The sequence below is a fragment of the Drosophila tropicalis genome, unplaced genomic scaffold (genome assembly GCF_018151085.1).
Source record: "Drosophila tropicalis isolate 14030-0801.00 unplaced genomic scaffold, ASM1815108v1 contig_1190, whole genome shotgun sequence".
NCBI lineage: Eukaryota > Metazoa > Arthropoda > Insecta > Diptera > Drosophilidae > Drosophila > Drosophila tropicalis.
Window position 1 is genome coordinate 1,329,129 of NW_027172561.1, and position 21,256 is coordinate 1,350,384.

The following is a 21,256-nucleotide window of genomic DNA, read 5'->3' on the forward strand; positions in this document are numbered from 1 at the left end:
TGTGTATGTGTGTGTGTGTGTGTGTTTTCATATATGAACAATTCTAGTTTCTTATGGAAGTTTTTTGTTTTATAAAATTAACATAATTTTTTCAAATTATTATTGATAGTTAAAATATGTTAAAAAAAAATTCTAAAAAAAAAAAACCAACAACAATATTTTTTAAAACTTTCCAAAAATGGTTTGCTTTAACCACTGAATGGAAAATTTTGCACATTTTATTATAAAAATTTGCTTCTTTTTTTTAACTTTTTATATATTTTCCCCTTTAGTTTTTTTTTCCAAAACACTTTTCTTTGATTTAATTTTTAATTTCTTCTAAATTCTAAACTTCACTGACTTCAAAAAAAAGGAATAATTTTTCCTAAATATTTTTTTCTTTGTATAATTTTAGATACTTGTATTGATTTGAGAAAAAAAAATTTATAAAAAAAATTGTTTGTTTATTTTCAAGATTGGTTTTCTTGAAAAATGTTGTTTAAGTTTTGACGAGATTTTCGATAGGAACACGGAAAAAAATATTGCACTGTTAGACGTAGGCGAGTGTGAACGGAGCGATTATTTAGCGTAAGATGCGCGACACTGGAGCTCCAAGAGCGAACTGAATAAAACGCAACGAAGTCGCGCAGAAAATAACTCGAAACGGCGACGGCAACACAAGCGATGTCGCTGCCGATGCCGGCGTCGACGGCGCAGCGACGGAACTCAGCAGCATTGACACACACACTTCGTGAGGGGGCGGAACGCGACGCGACGCGACTTGAAGCGAAGAAGCGATGACATACACTACGTATGATCGCGCGACTTTGCCGAAGTTGTGAACGAAGTTAATGCTGCCGCTGTCGCTGCTGCGTTGCTGATGTGTTTGCTGCTGCTGCTGCACTTACTGTTGGACAGAGCACTTCTAATAGCGCTCTGCCGCAGAGAGATCTCTAGCGTATGCGGTGGTGTGTGTGAGAATCTGTGTGTGTGTTCGTGTGTTGAAGTTGCAGTCACTGTTGACGCTAACGTTTTCTTATCTGACTCCTGTCTCTCTACTATCAATCGATAATCGCCAGATTAGAAAACGTCGACGTTCACTTGTGCACGTAAGCAGCAGGCCCCCAAACGAACGGAGCAGCAGCAGCAGCGCTACAAGTGCAACACAAATACATACACACACAAACACACAGCAAGAGTGAGTGAGTGAGTGAGTGAGAGACAAAAAGAAAGAGCGAGCGAGCGATCAAGTAATTCCAGTTAAACGACAACTGCAATTCGAGCTGAAGCATCTTTTGGAAAATTCATTTTACCGTTAGCACAACTGAACACGTTCGCCGACAAAACGCAACTGAAAAGCACGCGGTTGCCGATGTCGCTGGTTGGCTGTTGCTGCCTTCCTATGCTGCTGCTGCTGCCGCTGCCAACGCCTCTGCCACTGCTGCTGCTGCTGCTGCTGCTGGTTAGTGGTGAATTTTGAACTGACGCTGCTGCTGTGGGTTTTTGTATTCGTTGGTGGTGGTTTTTAGTGGCCATGTTGAGTTTCTCTTGCCGTTGCCGTTCTTCTTGTGGTTGCAACTCTTTTTTTGGGGTGGGCTGGGGGGTATCGTCCACACACATGCCGATGCAGTCGGCAGCAGCTGCAGCAGCAGCGCACTTTGTAGTTTTGTCGCTCACGCAAATATGACGCAAACAGCAAAACGGTGAAAGCTGTTTGCGTGTTGTTGTGTTGCTGCTGGCTCTAAAGTTGTTGCTGCAGTCGTTGCTGCTGTTGCTGTTGCCAGTGTTGCTGTTGCTGGTGTTGCTGCTGCTTTTGGAGCTGTTGCTGTTATTGATGCGTGGGCGACGCACGCGTTGCCAACTCAATTAATCTCGCAACAACAACAACAGCAACAATAATAACAACAAAAAAGCAAACAGAAAAAAACGTTGTTTTTAATTAATGAAACAATTAAAAAGTTACCAAAAAGAATAACAAAATACAATATTAAATGCGCATTTCAAGGCCAACGGCAGCAACAGCAATAACAACAGCAACAACAACAACACTCACGAGTTGTTGTTGCTGCTGCTGCTGCTGTTGCTGTTGCTGCTGTTTGAACGGAGTTCGATGATCTGTTTACGATTGTTTTGCGCGTTGTGCTCAGTTTCTGTTGCTGTCGCTGCTGTTGTTGTTGGTTCGTTGCCTCCACGAGCAGCAGCAGCAGCAGCAGCTCTCCAACAACAACAACAACAACAACAGATACAGATACAGATACAAATACACTACGATACTATGTGGGCCTACCAGGCAGCGACGCTGACGCAGATGTCGACGTCGCGTATGTACAGTAGCATGCCTCAAGTGTATTTTCACAGATATTTATCTAGATACGCGCGACGAGCGCGCGCGTTTTTTTATTTTATAGTTTTTTTTCCTCTTTTGTTGTTGGTTTTTTGCTTTTCGTTGTTTGTGTGTGTGTGTGTGTGTGTGTGTTATTTACCGTAAGACTCACGAAGGCGGCGGGTAGAAAGCCCAAAAGTAAACAACAACAGCAAGCACTGCGACAGCAGCAACAACAACAACAACAACACGCACGCACACGACTTTTGAAGTGCCTACAACAAGCAACAACAACAACACCAACAACAGTTAGAACACTAGCAAATAGACAAACAAAAAAACAAAAAACAAAAAAAATGAAAATTGAAAAAAATGTAAAAAAGTTGTCATCCATTTATGATTCGACTACTTCGCAACGACAACAATTTTTTTCTTTTTTGGCGCCTTTTTGGCTTTATTTATGGTCTCTTCTGATTAACACCTACAAATTGTCTTGGAACGCTGTTGCCTGTTGCCTGTTTAGCAGCTTTTGACACGTGTTTCAAATGCATTTAAGCCCGCAAATACACACTCGTTTAAGGTCAATTGGTTGGCATAAAACAAGCGTAAAAATCCAAAAATAAAAATATTAACAATGAAATTTATCCTCAGAATTTAAATCATTTCATTAATAAAGCGAAAGAGGGAGACAGTGGCGAGAGGAAGCGAGCGTGTCTTATGCTGGCCGACGGGGCGTATGAAATTAAGAATTTTAACCCTCAAAGCCTTGAGACGTGTTTTTTAAGTACTTTTTCAGTACCAATCAGGTCTGAGTGAAAACCTCCAAAAGACTTGCCTGAATATTGGCTGAGCTTTATTCCCTAAGCTATCAGTCAATGTTCTAGACCTTTTAGGATCCTCTGCACTGATTACAATCACCTTAGTGTCTTCTCTTCCCCCACTGAAATCATTTAGTTTCTAGATAAAGAAAGGAAATTGCATCAGACATCAATAACCTGGTCTAGATAGAGTTTTTATTTCTGTTCGTGATTGCAGTTCTCCTTAGTCTTGGGTAAATTTGAAAACATTTTCCAAAAATAATGAATTGGTTTATGTAGTTACCTACTTATTTTTGTTTTGCCAATATATCGTTGTCATTCTAGGTATATATATGTATATATATATTGGTATTTATTGTACATGAAATTGACTGTGAGTGTGTGTGAAAGCTCTTGACTCAACTTTTGTTGCTTTCCGCTTGAAAAAAAAAACATAATAAAATGTTAACAATAACATGAGGGGGGGGGGCCGTGAGGTAGAGTGAGAGAAAAAGAGAGGGAGAGGGAGAGAGCAGCAGCAGAAAAAAAAAAACAGACAACCTGTTTCCAAGCAGCCCGTAGCCAGCTTATACTCGTATATTTAGTATATATATTTTTTTTTGTTGGTTTTGATTTTCGCTTGGTTGAGTGTTGGCTTTTTGGCTTTTTTTCTGTTGTAGTTGCTGGAATTCTTGTTGTTGTTGTTATTGCTGTTTGATTTCTGTGCGTTTTTTTTTTTTTTTGTTAACTTTTTTACTTTTTTTGAAGGTCAACTCTTGTTGTTGCTTTAGCTGTGTTTCGTGTGTTTAAGTTTAATGAGCCATTTGCGTGGATAGGTGGGTTGATTGTGTGAAAAAAAAAAAAAAAAGAGTTGAGAGTAGTATTTTGTTTTTGTTTTTTTTTTTTTTTTTTTTTTTTGGTTAATGGCTTTTTGGTAACTGTTTCTGATGAAAGGAGAGGGCAAGTGGTGGAGAATCATAGGGGAGGCACAGAGATGAAGACGCTTATAATCTTCTGTTGTATGCCATAGAAAATGTGCCAAAGATTTCACAGAGAGAGAGAGAGAGAGAGACTATGACAAATGCCTTCTGTCTACGTCTACAAGACAGCAAAACACATACAAGCCGACGAAGCTTGAGAATTTTTTGTGCCAACTCATATCACCAAATTTTTTGTTGGCTAGCAGAGACAGTGCCAATGCCCCAAGAAAGGAAGCGGACAAGAAGGAGGAGGAGCAGTGGGATAAGTCGTTCTGAAATTAAAAAAAATATATATACATATAAGCAGGCCAATGTGTCAAATATGACGCAATCGGCAATTGCCCCTGCCCCCACCGCTCTATGCTTCTCTTATTTAATTAATATTAAGCGATTTTAAACCCACAAATACATAGCTTCCCCCTCTGTCGACCTCTCTCTCTCTCGGTCTCCTAGTCACTCTGTGTGGCTTTTGCTGTCTCTTTTTTTGGGCGAAAAGATGAACATAAATTTGAAATTTATAGCCGAAACACACACACACACACACACACACACACACACACACACACAGACACAGTAAGAGATACAGATGGAACAACCTGCCAGAGCCCATAGATTTATTAGATTATGCCTATACACATAGTTTCATCCATCAACAGTTCTTTTCATAATCTTTGAGCCAACTTCCCTGACACACAGTTTCTTTTTTTTCCATCTCTGTCTGCTGTTTTTTTTTTTTTTTTTTTAATATTTAATATGCCTGCCTTGTCGAAAAAAAAAATTATAATTTGTTTTATATGTTAGGGCGTTATTATATGTAGGTATCTTTTGAATGAATATATATGTATGTATATATATGTGTGTGTGTGTGTGTGCGATCCCTCATATAAATCTTGAAACGCTGCGTAGGTGCAGCCACACATTTTCATTGCTCGGTTGGCGGCACGCCCTGTTTTTGAATGGTTATTTCTTTTGAAAATTTGTTAAATAACAAATAACACAAATCACAGAAAAAGGGAGAGATAGAGGGAGAGAGAGAGAGATGGAGATGTAGCAATAAGAAAACTGTGTCTTGTGTACTAAGCATTGAAATAAATCAAGGGAATAGAGCAAACCTTATGAAAAGTATAAGAATTTGAGTGCCCACAAAGGGGTGAGGTAAGCAAAGAGTCCAGGGGCCTCTTATCAGTCATGTCTGACATCATTTCTTTATATGTATTTTGTCTTTTCGCTTTTTTTTTTTCTTTTCTTTATATAATACATATACATTTTTGTTGTTTTTTTTTTTTTGCCATAACTGATGATTGCTTTTCAATTGCTCATCAGCAACATTTTGGATCGCGCCCTGAGAACGTCGAGACGCAGACAGACAGAACATCGGACTTGGACACATGAAACACGGTCGCTCGACACCGAGACATAGGCATCGACATCGACATCGTCGAGTTGAGTTGACTTGCGTTGAGTCGACTCGGTTATGGTAGTCGCTGATAAGATAAGCCGCGTTTTGCCCCTTTTTTTGTTGTTGTTGGTTTTTTTTTCTCTCTGTTCTGTTGTCGTTTGCAACGTCTAAAAATAAAAATTGGATGAAGCTGTGCATTTTGTGCGATAAACCAGATAGCTGAGGGCAGTTAACTCGCACTGCAATAAAAAAAAAAAAAAAAACACATACACAAACACAGATACGTGTACATCCATATGGACACATTGCCACACATTATACTAGTTAGTTAGTTGGCAATTCTAATACACAGATTGTCTTTGTATGGACAGTCAGTTCTGTGGAAAGTTTTATGATCACATTACAAAATATGATCGTTCTTATGCATAAGGATAAGGGATAAGGACTTATTCTTTTGCCCACACCTAAAATCAAACACAATGTAAAGTTCAGCTATCTACCGATTTCTTAAAATCAAATAATATGCATTCTATGGTTAAGGTGTCAGTCGTTTCTATTATTTTGCCCAAGACTGTATGTATCCTTAAACTGTGTTCGTTTTGCTAAAGCCTAAGATCCTTGTGGAAAGGAGAGAGGAGAAAAGTTCTCAGTTCATAATTTAGATTAGTTCTTCGACTTGCTTTTAGCCTGAAGAGCAGTTCACTGGTTTTAAAAATTTAGACTGTTTTTTGATACAAAACATAGATCATAGATCTTGTAGATAAAATATACAGTTAACTAGCCTAGGGATCGACAAAAGTCTCCCCAAATTGAAGTATTCGTAACTTTTAATTGTATTTTTTATTGGAAAATGCAGAAATTAATGTTTCATTAGAATTTGGCTCTTGGAGGAACTCAAAACTGTGTCCTTTTTGCAAGGTGTTGGCTTATTGAAGGCATTCGCAAGGACAGGTTTTACTGTAGATTGCCCTTATATTGAACTTTGTCCTTATTTTACAACTACAACTACTTAGTTACACCCTAAGAAGGGTTTGAAGTTTCTACTGAAGTTTTTTGTAACTGAAAGTCGATTTAAAGTGTCTCAAAAATCTCAAAATCAGATTTCAATTGTTTTCACTTTGACCGTTGTATAGAACTCTAGTGTTTTTTCAGAGAAATATGGAAAAATGGCATCCGAAAAATACATTTGTACATACATAAAATATATACCAAATAAATGTTAATAAGTATGCCAGCGACTAAGAGAGAGAGAGAGAGAGAGAAAAGTTTTGAGCCAACTTTTCCGGCACAACTTTGTGGCACAGTTTTTGGTTTGTGGTTTTTTGTTTTACTTTAGGTTGTTGTTTTTCTTTTGCTTTTTTGGTATGTTTTTTTCGGTGACGCCTACAAATGATACTGCTCATGTGTGAGTATGTGGCGGTTGTGTGGAGGATATAAACATGGCAGTCAAACATTTGGCCAAGAAACCACCACAACTCCCAGACAGAGACTGAGAGACAGACAGACACACACACACGATGTAAGTACAGAGACTGAGACACATATTATAGCCAGGAAGGGGGGTGTGGAAAGAAGAAAAAAAAAAAGTCGGAAAAGTTATGAACTACCCATAGAAATAGTCCACATATGAGGGTGATTGTGACTCGACGACTTCTTGTACCCACCCCCGCCAATTGTCTATTGATTATCGTTTTCCTTGCTATTTGGGTGAAAGTGAGTTAGGGAAAGAGAGACAGAGAAACACAGAGAGAGAGAGAGAGAGACTAAAAGTGTGTGGTTCTTTAGGTTGACGCATTTTATGGCCATCCCTTTTTAGCCTGCTAATAGAACGAAAGTTTTTCCTCTTGTTGACGTATGTGTGTGTGTGTGTGGTTTTTTTTCTGTTTTTGTTACCCTAAATAGCTAAATGGTAGCTACGTACTTTTGATTCGATTTTTCCCTAGACTTTGCGTGCCTATTTAACATTCAGCCATAGTTGTTGTTATTGTTGCTGCTGCTGCTGCTGCTGCTGCTGTTGGGGAAATGTCTCATAAAAATGATTTATGCCAAATTGCGTGTTGGCTTCAAAAACACAACGAAAAAAAAAAAGGAGAGAAAGAAACGGAAAACGCTGAAGAAGAAAAAAATACGCAATCATGAATTGTAAGTATTTATTTTAGGACTTTAAGCAGTTGAATTTCAATTGTATTTAAAACCAAAAGGTGTGTCCAGGTGTGCCTAAGGCGATCCTGATCTCTTTCCGTTTCTTTATTTGAAGGACTACTTCAGCAGACTACTTGAGTTGTGAATTCAATTCTTTCAATTGCAATATTAACAATCTGAATGAGATGGAAAAATAAAGCCAATACCACTTGCTGATTCCCCACATTTCCCCTTCCCCATTGCCCATTCCCAGTCGCAGTCGATCTCAATCGAGCATGTCAATCATATGGCAAAGAGTCTCTCTTTATATATAAATATATATATGTAGATACCCTTTGATAGATATTTGCTTAGATCCTTGGCTAAATTTAATTTTAACCCTTTCACTTAGCTTTAGTTTGTCCTAACTTGAGCAATTTTCATTAAATTTTCCTTTTTTTTTTCTATTTTGATTAAATATGAGTAAGGAAAAGGTTTTCTGGACAATAAAGCTAATGTAAGGTGCTTGTGGTTTTCAAGGGTATAGAAAATTCGGCTGATCACTTTACATTTTGAGGTGGTGTTATTGTACGAGGGTTGCTATCTATATTTCGGGATGTATAACAAAAATGGCTTTATTGGTGTGGATCAATGCACTTTTGATAAGTTTGAAACATTGTCATATCAGTTTTTTGATTACCCTTGACCAAGTAGTTTTTATTTGAAGTCATTGAGCGCCAAGTCAGAACTGTAGGGCAGATGAGTTATTAACTCGAATTGACAGACTGACTTCGTGTTCGACCAACTTTATGGTTAATTTGGCAAATCCACACGGTCAATTGCTGCTTAGTTTACGATTCATCACCTCGGTTATACAAACGTCTTTTGCATGTTGATGGCAGCTGAAAATCGTTAATCGACTATTATGAATAATCGAAAGGGCGGAAGTATCAATCACGATTAATCGAAGAATATAACAATCGATAAATCAAACGATTATTTCTTGTTTTAAAACAAATTTGTTTGGCAAATATCTTTTAAAAGCAACAGCGATTGTAAAAGGAATTTAGAATCAATAAAAATTATCCATTATCTTCCTCTTGTTCCGTGGAACGAGCACTTGCTTTGGAAAAAAAACACTCCTGAAAAATGTTGGGAACGTTAATCAAATTAAGTTAAGTTAAGTTTCATTTGCTTTAAATAGTTGATCTATTTCTTTTTTATGTCCCTTATGGCTTAGAGTGAAATAATAGCAAGAAATCGATCGTTCTGTGTTATCTGCACTAACACTTTCAAGCACTACAGTCAAGCTTCAATCGACACGAGCCTTTTTTTAGGGCTTGAATAACAATGTATTATCCAGAGAGGATGAACCTTCTTACCAACGACTTAAGTATTGACTCAAGAGTGTATTGGAGGAAGGATGCAAGAATTTTGAACTTGCACTCTCGATTCCATTCCAAAGAGCTTACACATCCTTTCGTGGGAAAATCCACATCAAAAGTTTTCCAAGAAAACCCTCTCGAAAAATTTTGATTGTCTTCCACAAATTGATATTTTTTTATGGCATAAGTATTGGCATTAGAATTGCCAATTTTCCAAATATAAATAGCAGCCCTCGTCAGTTTTTTTTTTTTTTTTTTAACATCAAAATAACCATATGGAAGAAAAAAAAAACAGCAACCCCAACAGCAGACAAAGAATTTAAAATAAATTCGCATTTTTTTTGTGACTATGGACTGCTTTGGTTTGTTTTGTTGTATTATGTGTGTGTGTGTGTGTATGAGTGGTGTGTGTTTGTTTTGCAATTGAAAGTCAATTGAGCAAATGTTGCGGAGGTTGCATTGAAAACTGAAAAAACTGGAACTTCCTTTCATCGCGCAATATTCCAATGCCAGGGTTTGCATTTGGATTTTTAGGTTTGGACTTAAGTTTTGGGTTTGGGCTTGGGTTTGAGTATGGGTTTTTGGGTACGGTTTTGCTTATGTAAATGCAAATTCACGCAGCGCTGGCGGGCACAGTGAAAAAACCAAAAAACAACAAAATATCGAAAATAAAACTCTTTTGAACTGCAACAGCAGCAGCAGCAGGAGGAGAATCACCAGCTGCCTGTCCCCTTTCTGTCATGCATTTCAGCAATTTGCAAATTTACAAGTTTTACATATACACACACACACACACACACATACGGAGGCACATACAGAGAGGCGAGTGCATGTTTAATATCAAATTATGAAACGGCAAACGGCCTTTCCATCCCATGCTCCACAAGCCACATCGACATCGACATCGACATAGCGCTCCAGAACACGGATCCAGTCCCAGTCCCAGTGCCAGACCGAGACCCAGTCCCAGTTTTCAGTGTTCGGTGTTCAGTGTTTTTTTGTTGGTTTTTTTTTGCAGTTCCAGCAATTCTGATTGCACTTTCAAGTGCCTTGGCAACATTTGTATGCAAATTGCTTTGACGAGTGCATAAGCAACATGTTGCTTGTCGCGCGGTATGGCCTGGTCTGGCCCGGCCTTTCCTGGCCTCTTCCTCCTGCCACGAACAGAGACGACCACCATTGTGTGAGCGGGTTAGGCGGTGGTGGTGGAGGGTTGGTGGAGACGGTCCACTCAGCGGAGGTGAGCGGCTGCCTGCAAATAAAGAACGCATTGAGTTTTTATTAGTTTTTGATGATGCTCATAAAACGACGCGACGGCAGTGATGATAAAAATCAGTTTGCTTAAGTAAAGTGAGGCATTTAAAGAGCACACACACACACACACACACTCACACACATACAAAGCACATTGAAGACCAAAGAGCAACGAATGTATGGAGAGGGAGGGCTTAGAGCGAAGAGTTGAATTGAATGGCACTTAGTTGCTTGATTGTAAAATAAAACATAAAAAGACAAAAGAAACACACACACATACACAAGAACACACAGAACTGAAGTGACTAACTAAACCATTCATTCTATATAGTACTAAGCAATTGTTTCTTTGAAAAGTGTAGCAAATAAAACTTATCATTTTCAGAAGAAATCAAATTGAAATTTTCTTTCAGCATTTTCCAAACTGCTCTCAACATAGAACCGATAAACTATATATGTAAGTGAATCTTCCACATTTAGTTAGATCGTTTAACTCTGCTTGAAATCAAGTTTCCGCCCCACCCTCCAACTGCTGTCCAAGGACAATTTTCGTGCTGCTGCTGTTCCTGTATTCCTCTCTTGTTGTTATTTTGCTTTCATGTTCATAATGATAATGACTTGGGCCACTCACAAGGGGCCTCTCTTGCTTCTCTTCTTCTGGCCTCTCTCTCTCTCGGTTTTGGCCTGCATGTCACACATCATAATAATTACGGCTATTGATGGGTTCTCGGACTGAATTATAAGCACAATTATCTTAATAGTGCCAGCAGCGAAGGCAATTGCAATAAGAACTATAACATTTAATGGACTTTTAGCTAAATTAACAAAACCAACAAAAACCTCTAAAGGGAAAACGAGAGATAGAGATAGAGAGAGAGTAAGAAACCCCTCAGTTACCTTTTTTTGTTTGTTTGTTTGTTTGGACGCGCCCCTTTCTATATACTATATGGACACACATATACATATGTATATACATATGTAGGTATATGCCGTCTATGCGTCTAATGACACAACATTTCATTAAAAATAATTTTACTAAACATTTGATGTATTACGTGCAATTGGCATTTCTAATGACAAAACTCATACAAACACACACACACACAGACAGAAAGACAGACAGACAGACAGATACAGAACCGCCTGTCCGAGTTGACTGACAATTTGTTTGGTTTGCTTTGTGTTTGTGTTTTTTTGTGTTATTTTTTTTTTTTTAAGTTTAGTTTTGCATTGACTATACACAAATACATAATGGTAATAATCATCAAATGGTTTTGTTGTCGCGCTTGTTAGACATTACTGGGTAGCTCTCCATACAATTTTGTTCAAATGTATTACCGATTTGTACCCAGTGTATGAGAATCCATAAAGTATATAAAGCTTTCAATACAACACAAAACGATTGGCCATTAAGCCAATTTTGGCTTAATCTTAGCCATCAGTAGAACAGAAGCTTTCTTTCACTTTCACTCTCTCACTGAATCACTGTACAATGCTTCTTCCTATCTCAAAGTTTGAATTTATATTTCTATCACTTTTACTGGGTATTTGGTGAATCGGCTAAACCAATTTTTTCTACGCCTGACTGCAGTCAGTAGTTGTCCATCTTATCAGTTTGTATCGCTTAATAAAACGTTTTTAATTTTCTATCGCTGCCGCACAATCATTTAATTATAGTGCCTGAAATCTATTTAGTTTGGTTTTAGAATGCTGACGAGAGGCATAGTAAATACTAGAAAGATAGTCAAGTGGGTCTTTTCGATTCGGATAAAAAACCAACAACAAGAGTAACGTGGGAAGGTGGGGGAAATAGTATTAAATGTGTGATCGAAAATTGATTTCCTTGTAGATTGGCTATCGTATATTGTGAGCTCATGTTTTCCCACTGATTGAAACACACACAGAGATTGTAGGTCACAACAACAGCAAACCAGTTGGAAGGAAAAAAAGAAACTAAGAGGGCCATGGCTCATTTCGGCCATGCCGAATTCGACATACCCTTGCCTGCAAAGAGTTAAAACTCAAGCCAGAATCATTCGCTTATTATCAAATATATAAGTTCTTCATCATAAACGCACAAAATGTTTTTCTTTGGGGTTCGTCTGATCAAGACGATATATATATATACATATCTATGATTTGCACACTTCTGACCAAAAATGAACGTACCTCTTTTGCAAGGGTATACAAAAAGAAATATTGGTGGGTTGACGATCAAATTCATGTAACCAAATGTACCCAAACTAAGAGCTTGACTCCATTAGGCCAAATCAATTGAACATCATAGTCAGGGTTGCAGTTGGAGCGAGAGCAAATGAGAAAGACATAGAGAAGCTGAGTGAGCGAAAGAGAGAGAGTCGGGAAATTATACTATGTATTTGCTGTCAATCAATGTCAAAGCAAAACTTGAGCCATAAACAATATCAGATTTCTGGCCACAGAATACTAATTAAATTACGCAAAAAAGGCAAAAGAGAGAGAGAGAGAGAGAGAGAGAGAGAAAACCGACAGAAAACAGACAGATGGAAAAGATGCGAAGATCCAAAAACGAAATAAAACCGAAAGATTTTCAATGCTGAGATAAGCAAAGACACTGAGATGAGGAAATATGCTGCACATGTATCTGCAAGATACTTACAACTTGCTCATGTTGCTAATAATAATAATGATGATGTTGCTGCTGCTGCAGCAGCAGTTGTGGCTAATTTTAAATGGCAACATCAACTTTTGAGTGAAGTTTTTCACTTGTTGTTGCTGCTGCTGCTGCTACTTGTAATATATTTTAATTTATGCTTGGTTGGCCATACTTTTGGCCAACAGGCAGTCAGGCTGGCTGGCAGGCTGGCTGGCAGGCAGCGCCACATTTCAGGCACGCTGTAAAATTGCGCGTAAATAAACATTAATTTTAATTTAATGAATTAAACACAAACAGACAACAACAGTAGCAAAAAAGAAACACAACTGCAATGCCCACATTCACAACACTCGACTGCATTTTCAACGCTCTAACTGACTCTCTCTGACCAATGGACGAGGCGAGGTTCGTCGTATAAAGACATCAGACCTCCCTTCTGCTCCTCCCTTGCTAAAAAATTTTCCACTTTGCTTTACCCCTCGGGGGCTGAGTCACTAGCAGCTACTGTTGCTGCTGCTGCTGCTGCTCGTCGCCTTGGCACAATAAATATGTAAGATGTTTTTGTTTGTTTTCGGTCGATTATGCGCATAGTGCAAGTGTTTGCCATACACACACACACACACACACAATGCAAATATATACATATGTATACATAGACATATTTTATTGTATCTATATCTATTGCAAAATTGTAAATACATTCAGAGACTCGCTACTGTTGTGCCCATTCATAGAAAGTGTCCATTGAGGAATCTGTTTAATGGTCGGAATGCTTCCGTACGAATCGATCGACGACGACGACGACGACAACATGTCAATCAATAGCGCCAGTTGAAGTTGCCGATTCTTGTATTAATTATCATAATAATTCGCCATATAATTGCAATCTCAGACAAAAATGCTTGAGAAGTAAACAAGACATACATATGTATGTATGTGTGTGTGTGTATCATGAAGGCATCAAAGGAAATTCAAAGCTATATACTTGAATCAATGAAATCTAAAGCCAAATCAAAAAGCAGATCAAATAAATTTCCAAAATTCACTCACTCACTAATCGAAGATGTTTCAGCTTTTCATCATGGACTTCGGAAAACAATAAAGTTAGCACAAACTGATCAAATCAATCGGTGAGATAACTAACTGACAGTAGGCTCATTGATCAAACAACAACAACATACTTAGAACTCAGCCATGTCATGCCTGGGCGATATCCACTAGTGAGTCTAAGTCTGTATGCCCCCTAAAGTATGCAATAAGCAGCCCACGAATTCTATTTTTAAGACATTCAAAGATAAGTTTGCAATGTTCGAATTGGCTCAAAGCAAACATGCAAAAAGATATAAGTTTGTTGCAAAACAATGATTACTTTTCTATAATGTTGCATACTTTAAGGAGCATCGTATCTGCCGTTTCGTAGCCCGTTTAGCAAAAAGTCAAATAGTCCCGCATTGATTTAAGTATAAGTTTCCATAGTTTGACGTTTGCCTTACGGAAATTTTTTTTAATATTAGCCTAAGCTATGTAGTTAGTTAGCTAAATTATGTATTTTGTTTACTTTAACAACGTTTTTTTGTTTTTCGATTTTTATCTAATATCGGACTTAAACTTGAAGAATCAACTAATACGAAAAACGGTTAAAAATGATTACACAATTTTTGTTTTTGTTTAATTCGAAAGTACAGTCATTGGAGTTGGTTAGTTAGCTAGGTTAGTTAGTCATCAGTGAGCGGAAGAGAGATATCGAGGGAAAGAGAGATCGCAAACCTCAACAACATAATTAAATATGCAACCAAAAACTATGTACAATTAAATTAAGCCGAGTTGCAGTTGTTGGCAGTAGCTTTAACTTTATCTGGCCCATGCATCGCCAGTTGTTGTTGTTGGCAGTTGGCAATTGCTGGCAGTGGCTGCTGTTGCTGTTGCTGTTGCTGTTGCTGCAGTAAGTAGTCGCAGGTATTTCCTGTCAGATTTTGCATAAATAATTTTTGATAATCAGAGTTGCGACGGGCACATAAATTTAATTAGCAGCATATGTTGCATTTAATTAGCAGTAAGCTCACTGAGGCCCATTTTCGGTTTGCATGTGTGTGTGTGTGTGTTGGTGGGGTAAAAAAGGGGAGGTTCGGTGTGGAGGTGGTGAGGGATTGTTGTTGGGGAGATTGGCTGGGATGTCTATGAGTTGCATTGTGCGTCTAACTGCTGCAATAGCTACAGTTATTGCTGCTGATGTTGTTGCTGCTGCTGATGTTGTTGTAGTTTTAATTAAAATTCACACGATGTGAAACGCTCATTTCGTAGGCCAACTGCGTGCGTCGTTTGCCTTTATTGCAACTCGTATTTTTCTTTATTTTGTTGATGCATTATTATTATAATTTTTCTTTTGCATTGCTGCATTGCAGTGCATTGCATTGCATTGCATAAGCAGCCAACTGGCAGCCTGTTGCTGCTGACTTTTCTAACGCAAACGCATCAGCAACAGCAACAGCAACAACCACAATATGAAAGGTGATGAAGTGTAGTCGCGGTGGTGCTGTTTGGTTGTGGTAAGGGGGGAGTACCCTGAATATGTGGCATGCATAATTAGCAGCCTCTACATAGTGCAAGAGAGATCGAGAGAGAGAGAGAGAGAGAGAGACCGTCATTCAGTCAGTTAGTCAGTCGACTGCTGCTAGAGTGGAGCATATACATAACATTTTCATTTTCATTTCTATTCATATGACCAACAATAAATTTATAATCAACCACAGCTAGAAAGAAAACAAAAAATAATAATAATAAAAAAGAAAAATGAGAAAAACACCACAAAAAATTTTAAGAAAGAAGAAAAAAAAAAAACAAAAAAGATATATACGAGTCAGTGAAAAGATTGTTGTCTATCCCTTTTCCCCTCTCGCCACTCGCCAGTCTCTGGATCTCTGCATTTCTATGTTTCTCGCTTTAATGAGCCATTAAGCTTTAGATTTTTGTGTTTAGATATGCCCCCCCTTAACTTTTGCCTGAGACGAGGCAACGCAGCAGAAGAAAATGTGTTTTCCACGAATCGAATTAAGTTATTAGTTATGCTTGAACTGGATAAGTATTTGTGTGTGTGTGTGTGTGTGTGTGTCTATGGCTATGGAATCAGTTTCATGGGATTACAAATTGATATGTGAAATGGCTTAGAATGTTTCCATGTGGATGTGGGTGTTTGGGGGAGGAGGGGAGAAGTAGCAGAAGAAGCTTATCGGTTGGCTGGCTAACAAGTTGCCATAAAACGACATTCAAACATTCCCATTCTCACCTTTTACAACCCGTTACCCTTCCATCTGCCATCCCCTTCTCTCAGCTCACACCAATTCCCCGTCCGTGTGTTGTCACCTTGTCAAAGTGACAGGCATTTCATTTTCAAACAATTTGCTGAAAACTTTATTAAAATTTCACCACAATTAGGTACAAAAAATGTGGCCAATATTATATATGTACATACATACATATATATAATTTACCCCTCTCCTTCTCTTACTCACTCTGCTGTCTGTCCGTCTGTCTCTTTCATACTTTTCTGCTGTTGATTTCCAACTGTCAAAGTTTTGTTTATTTGGTTTTGGAGCTGGTTTCTCGTATGTTTATTTTAGCTAATTTTAGATTAAAAACAGGAGGAAAAATAAACTCTTTTTTTTTTTTTTTTTTGCTTTGTTTTTTGTGACAGCTTTGTTTTTGTTGTTTTTTTTTTTTTAAATGTGCAAGTACCCCTTTCTATGCATTGTAAGTTTGTGCCTCGTTTTGTGTCCCTATCTCTTTCCCCTCTCTCTATCTCACTATAGATAGTGTGTGTGTGTGTGTGTGTGTGTGTGTGTATTGCATGTGAAAATTTGCTCAAACAATGATACAAATAATAATAAAATAATCAACAATACAAATAGCAACAAAAGCAACTAAAAGCAGTTAGGCAAATAAATAAACACACACACACACACACAGAAAACTAAGTGAAAATGTTCTGGTCTAGGCTAAAGCTAGGTGGCGGGGGGTTGGGGGAGCTCTGTGGCAAAGGGGATGGATGGGCAGGAGGCAACCAGGCAGACGGTATGACGACAACTGACGCTGCATATTCTATCCCATGGGTGTGAGTGTGTGTGTGTGTGTGTGGAAAGTCATGCAAACTAACTGAAAGAACAGACAGAGAGCTGATAGAACAGTGTGGTAGGGCAGAGGTGCGGTAGGTGTACACCTCTCTCTATCTCTCCTATTCTCTCTGTCCGTGTGTGTGTGTGTGTAAGACACAGACCCAAACAAATAATAATAAAATAATAATTGTTTGTCAACATTCGTTTAGCATGTGGCCCTAGCCGCTCATATGAAGAGATGGCAAAAGGAATGAACCAATTTTCTATTATTTTTTTTTTGCATATGTCACCAATTTGAATACCCTATCAACTAAGAGGAAAGTTGATACGTTCAATAGTATGTATGTATGTACATATAGAGTCCTCAATTGGTGTATGAGTGAATTGAGATATAAATATAATTAAGTAACTATTGTCTATTGAGTGTCCCAGTATATGGATCCCAAAGGCAAGAGTATTCAAACAAAAAGGGGTGTAGTTGTTACAATTGACAATTGTCTACATTTTGGCATGAAATGTCATACACACATATGTACATATCTATGTGTACAACTAGATACATATGCCCCCTGGCCCATGGACGAGACAAGACTTCTCTCTAAACTGCGTTTTGTGGTTAAGACAAAGCAGGGAGAGCAGAAAAGGAAAACGGTTGCAGCTAGTCCAGGAGCGTCGAAAGCGGGTGAATGCCACACGGCATGGTTTCTTATAAAAATTATATTTCAACTGGCATTTTCAGCACGTCATTTGCTTATTATATTTCATGACACGATGTCGTCATGTGTGCACATGTATGTGTGTGTATCTGTGTGAGCCATGTCTCTATGTCTTGCGTGCGTCACAATTCTAGTATAATCATTTTTCAACCCACCAACAACTCTGCGATAATTGATGATAAATGTTGTATAATTTGACAAAAAAAAAAAGGAAAAAAAATGAAAAGAAACAAACGAACGTGTCAGGGCAACTAGAGAATAGAGTAGAAAGAATGGCAGTGGCACCCACAATTATCGGCTAGAAAGCATTTCCAAATAATTACCACACATTTTCCCAACAAAAAAAGAAAAGTAGAAAAAGAAAAAAAAAAAAAACAACAAAAATTATAATAATATGCAGTTTAAAGCATATTTCTGTTCCCCATATGGAAAAGTGTGATGAAGGGTCATTCGATTATGCCACTTGTTTTGAACTTGTTTATACCCTATATAGGGAAGTTTTGTTCTGCATTAGATTACTTTTAAATATTTCAAATATTAATCAAAACTGAAGGTCAATGGATTATATAGATATATACGATATGAGCAGCTTTCCTCTCCTCCATTTCTAGAACCACCAAATTTTATTATTTGAAGACTTTGCCAAAGAATTTGAAGTTCTAAATTTTCAAGGCTAGAACTAGTTGGGAATTCTAACTGAATGAAGCGGAAAAAGTAACAATCAACTTAATGTTTCTGACTGCATATGACTCCAAGACACCGACAATTATATTCAAAGGGTATTGGAAATTCGTCGTGAAATATATTTCATTCTTTTGCATTTAGTGGGGCGTGTCTGGGTAATTATGTAGTAATGGGAAATAATATGCATAGTATTTGGATAACTGACTGTAATGTCTAATGTGTAGATGGGTGAGGTGAGGTCAGACATTCACTTTAAATAGTTGAAAACTAAATTAGAGAGAGAGAGAGAGAGAGAGAGGGAGCACAAGTGCCTGCAACTTCCATATTTTATCATTTATTTATGTTCCTTGTCTTTATATTTGATAATATTACGTATACGCCATGTTTCATTAATTTAAAAATTTAGTACAATTTTTTGGAATAAATTTTCAAATAAAAAGGAAACCAGCAACAACAATAAAACTAAAACAAATTAGAAAATTAGAAAATGAAACTTTTAGCACACCACCACACACACACACTCGCACACACACACACACACACACATAGAGGAAAAAAATGCGTAAACTAAATTTAATTTTCTTTTTTTGGGTTCCGCTTGATTTTAGCATGTAGACGATACCTATATATAGTTTTTTTTTTTTTTTTTTTTTCTGTTTCGTGTTCGTGTGTGCTGAAGAGTGTCGATGAGTAATTGCCTCATAAAAATTATGTGGAAATTAATTTTCAGTGTTTTCTATGCTCTCTCACACACACACACACACACACACACAGCTAAGGAACACGGTGATAGGTTTTTTTCTTCATTCTTTCTGGCTATTTTTAAAAGTGGGAAACACACATAAAATAAAACTAGAAGAAGCCAAGAAAAATGGAAAAATATTGAAATATGAATGCAGTCCGCGGGGCACTTGTCGTTTTTGTTGTTGTTGTTTCTGTTGCTGTTGCTGCTGCTGCTGCTGTTCGTTCCACCTGCCAAAAATTCAAAAATACACTGGCGATGTCGTCGCTTGACACTTTTAGCCCTTCACCTCACAATGTTTTTACCCATCCCCGCCGCACTCTGCACAACCCCCTCTGAGAATGAGTGCGTGTGTGTGGGGTGTGTGTGGGGTGTGCGTGTGTGTGGAGGAGGGTGGTGAGAGGTATGAGGAAGAAATGCCAATGCAGTCGTTTCATTTGCTGGCTATTTTTGGTTTTTTCTTGGTTTTTGCCTTCAAAACAAAAAAAAAAAAAAAAAAAAATAAATGCCCCGCGTGTTATGTATTAAAATTAGTATGCAATATTTTTGTTTCAAAAAAAAAAAAAAAAAATGAAAAGAAAGAAAAGAAATTCATGTTGCGTTTTTCTTACTCGTATGTGTACGCGTGTGTGTGAGTGTGTGTGTGTTTATTTTTGAAGCGTTGAAAATAAACCGTAAATAATCGCGTCGCTCGGTCGGGCAGCTTTACAATCAATTCACTTGCACACTCAATGCATATATATATATATATTTATAGCAAGAGAGAGAGAGAGAGAGAGATAGAGTAAGCGCAGGAGGTGAAGCAGGAGAAGGTTTATATGTATATACATATGAATATATATATATATACATATAGTAGGTGCTTATAAGTATCTGCGGTTATATTTATAACGAGTTGCTTGCACCCATAACATCAGCAGCAACAACAACAACAACAGCAGAGGCAGTGGCAGCAACAAATTTCAAAATTATTGGTAATAAAAATCCACCTTCTCCTACATCCACCACCACCACCAGCAGCAGCACCACCAACATCGCCATCACCATCGCCACCACCAACTCCACCTCCCTCTACCTTTTGAGCACCCCTTCGAGCACAATATTCTCGCATTATGCATCATAAAATTTGGATATTTAATATAATGTTTTGAGTGCTTATGCCGTTCGTTTTTATTTTTGAAAAATATTTAAAAATGAATTATATAAATATGCATAAGTTTACGTTTAAGTGCGCACAGCTGACATTTAGATGATTCTTTTGAATACCCTCGAAAGATTTAAAGGGTATATCTGAATATAGAAATAAGATAAATTCAGTTTAACTTAAACTAAAACAAACTGTAAATAACATAAGTTTGTTGAAAATCCCTAAAAAATTGTTATCAACTTTTTGTTTTCCTTTTTGAGGTATGCTTACAGGGCATACGACAGGTCGACCATGCCATATAGCTTGAACATTTCATTTTCATATTCTCTATATAAATTTAGATATATATTTTTTTTATATCTCGCGTTTTTGGGATGGGGAAGTGCCTCAACCTCACATATGGACCACACAGCTGCCAACAGGTGCTTGGTCCAGACCAAAGATGTTTTTGTTTCATTTGGTGGGGGAAACCAAACTATTTCCAAATGCAATTAGACTTTCATTAAGCCACTCGATGAGATCCAAAAAGACACACACACATACATATGTACATTGAAAGATCTACGTTAGATACATATGTAAATCTAGACAAAGATCTCAGATTGCAATTGGGTTTCATGTTGCTCTGTAAGGTGCGCATTAATAAACGATAAAAGTTTTCTAATCTCTGACAATCTGTTCTTCAAATTTTAGTGTGAGTATGCATACATATGTATATAGTTTTGATTGCCCAAGTTTTATGATTCTGAGAGTGAGTTTTTTGTTCTTTTTATTTTATGGTTCATATACGTAGGTATGTTCTTTCATTTGCATGATTTCAAGTTTTCCCTCATAGCTCTTTATTCAATTAAAAAATGTAAAGTTGCTCATGGTACTACAACAAGTGCTGCTACATCTTACATACACTTGAAGAAAATACTAAATAAAAAAGAAACCAATTGGAAATTGATTTATTTATGTGGGACCAGCTGCAGCTATACAATTT

The 21,256-nt window shown here is 37.6% G+C and overlaps 2 long non-coding RNA genes across 2 annotated transcripts in view; one reads left to right on the forward strand and one right to left on the reverse strand.

The window, feature by feature from the left end:
* Positions 1-7,607: 7,607 nt before the first annotated feature.
* The window catches only part of LOC137580061 (uncharacterized), a 125,061-nt gene continuing 111,412 nt past the window's right edge, over positions 7,608-21,256 (forward strand). Inside the window, exon 1 of the long non-coding RNA XR_011032928.1 lies at positions 7,608-7,620. This is a non-coding gene — a long non-coding RNA (uncharacterized lncRNA). The remainder of the gene's footprint in view (positions 7,621-21,256) is intronic.
* LOC137580053 (uncharacterized) overlaps positions 9,376-21,256 on the reverse strand; it is a 38,175-nt gene continuing 26,294 nt past the window's right edge. The window contains exon 4 of the long non-coding RNA XR_011032927.1: positions 9,376-10,236. This is a non-coding gene — a long non-coding RNA (uncharacterized lncRNA). The remainder of the gene's footprint in view (positions 10,237-21,256) is intronic.